General features: G+C 43.0%; 1 pseudogene; it reads right to left on the bottom strand.

Moving 5' to 3' along the window:
- Positions 1-1,707: 1,707 nt before the first annotated feature.
- Positions 1,708-2,169, bottom strand: LOC112135127 (small ribosomal subunit protein eS24-like; annotated as a pseudogene).
- Between the last annotated feature and the right edge of the window lie 557 nt (positions 2,170-2,726).

The following is a 2,726-nucleotide window of genomic DNA, read 5'->3' on the forward strand; positions in this document are numbered from 1 at the left end:
CTGCACTCCAGCCTGGGTGACAGAGCTAGACTCCGTCTCAAAAGAAAACAAACAAACAAAAAAAACAGTCTTAGGGCTTATTATAAAGTGTAAAAAGGCTTTGGGTGGAGTCTCTCTGGTCCTCAAGTCACTCACCCATGCAGGAGGACCGGAGAGGTCCACTGTTGCGCTCCAAGTGGCCTTTTCAGCCCTGGCAGCTCTCTGAAGTTTTCACGTCTCACTGGTAACCAGGACTCAGCCTGGGCTGCCTTTGGTCCTGTCTGCATTGGTGCAGCCTGCAGCCACGTCTCTCAGAGTTTGCTTCTCCTCTGGCCTGCTGTCAGGAGCTGGAGCCCAGATACTGTAACTGCCCAGTGGGTTCACCTTGCCCGCTGCCTAGACAGAGCCGATTTATCAAGACAGGGGAATTGTAACAGAGAAAGAGTAATTCACGCAGAGCCGGCTGTGGGAGACCTGAGTTTTATTATTACTCAAATCAGTCTCCCCGAGCATTCGGGGATCAGAGATTTTAAAGATAATTTGGGAAGTGGGGAGTGCTGATTGGTCAGGTTGGAGACGGAATCATAGGGGGTCAAAGAGAGTTTTTCTTGCTGTTTTCTGTTCCTGGGTGAGATGGCAGAACTGGTTGAGCCAGATTACCTGTCTGGGTGGTGTCAGCTGATCCACTGAGTGCAGGGTCTGCCAAAATATCTCAAGCACTGATCTTAGGTTTTTCAATAGTGATGTTATCCCCAGGAACCATTTGGGAAGGTTCAGACTGTTGGAACCAGAGGCTGCATGACCCCTACACTTTCTAATTTTGTAGGTAATTTGTTAGTACTGCAAGGCAGACTGGTCCCCAGGCAAGAAGGCGGTCTTTCTGGGAAAGGGCTATTATCAATTTTGCTTCAGAGTCAAACCATGAACTGAATCCCTTCCCAAAGTTAGCTCAGCCCATGCCCAGGAATGAACAAGAACAGCTTAAAGGTTAGAAACAAGATGAAGTCGGTTCAGCAGAGTTAGACCCCATCTTCATTATTATTATTATTTCCAGACGGAATTTCACTCTTGTTGCCCAGGCTGGAGTCCAATGGCGTAATCTTGGCTCACCGTAACCTCTGCCTCCCAGTTCAAGTGATTCTCCTGCCTCAGCCTCCTGAATAGCTGAGATTACAGGCACATACCACCATGCTCAGCTAATTTTTGTATTTTTAATAGAGATGGAGTTTTGCCATGTTGGCCAGACTAGTCTCAAACTACTGACCTCAGGATCCGCCCACCTCGGCCTCCCAAAGTGCTGGGATTACAGGCGTGAGCCACCACACCTGGCCAGATTAATGATTTTGGATCTTTCTTCTTTTCTAATGTAAGTATTTAATGTTACAAGGTTTCCTCTAAGCATAGCTGTACCTGCACCCCACACATTTTTATATACTGTATTTTCATTTAATTTAAGATATCTCAAATATCATTTGTAATTTTTTTAATTGGTGTATGAGTTATTTCAAAGTCTATTGTTTAGTTTCCAAATATTTGAGAGATTTTCCAGGTATATTTGTGTTACTGATTTGGCATATAATTCCACTGTGATCAGAAAACATACTTTTATTTATTTCTTTCAAATTTATTGAGACATATTATGGCCTAGAATATGACCTTCTTTCATCTATTTTCCATGTGTACTTGAATGCGTATTGTGGTGTTTTATTTTTTTTCACATTAAAGTTTTTAGTTTATTAACCTTCTCATGAAGAATCCACAATGGCTGCAGAAAACATCATTGCAGCATCTTGACTCCTTCGGCTTTTTGCCCACACAAACACTGGCCTTTGCAGTCCCCTGACTTTCTTCATTCTGTTCTTGCCTTCCTTTCATTGCTTTCTTGAGGTCTCTTTCTTCTCATACAGGCCATGTCTTGCAAGTCTATGTTTGGGTCCATTTTTCTTTGCATAATCCAAGGAATCATAAATCATGCCAAAGCCAGTTGTCTTGCCACCGCCAAAATGAGTTCTAATCCAAATACAAAGATGACATCCAGTGTGGTCTTGTACATTTTGGCTAGTTTTTCCCAAATTTCTGTCTTAGGTACTGTTGCCTTCGGGTATGAAGGACATCAATCATCATTTGTTTCCTCTGAAGTAGTTGGTTGGTCATGAACTTTCTAGTTCAGATTGTTACTGTGTCGTTCATGATGGTAGTCAATCCTTAGATGGCCAGGAAGGAAAAGAGTGCTGTTTTGTGGTGGAGTGTTATGTAAATGCCAATTAGGGCATGTTGGTTGACAGTGTTGTTCAAACCTTAAATATCCTTACAATAGACGAGTTATTCGTAAATTATTTTAGGCAGTTAGTGAGGGTAAAAGAGTTCTTGGTAGAATTTTCCTTTAATAAAAAGCAGCCCCAAAACCACTTCTTTTCTAACAGAAAGCAGCCTGAAAAGTCAAGCTGCAAGCAAGCTGGAAGCTTGCATATGTAAATGCCAGCAGCTGTACCTGGAATCCAGGTACATTCCAACATGTAGACTTCTCCCTCCCTTTTCTTTGTTACCATGTATATGGGTGTCACCAGCCAGGTAAAGCCACATGTGCAGGTGTCATGGCAACAGCCAGGTAGAAGCCACATTTACATAATGAAAGGTTAGGGTGGGAGGGCTAGTTCCTTTGTGGACTATGTAAATGGCACACCTGGTTAAATGAATCCCCTGGGCCCTATGTAAATCAATCACTGCCTTCTCAAGCCTCTCTACAA

Source organism: Pongo abelii, chromosome 8 (genome assembly GCF_028885655.2).
Source record: "Pongo abelii isolate AG06213 chromosome 8, NHGRI_mPonAbe1-v2.0_pri, whole genome shotgun sequence".
NCBI lineage: Eukaryota > Metazoa > Chordata > Mammalia > Primates > Hominidae > Pongo > Pongo abelii.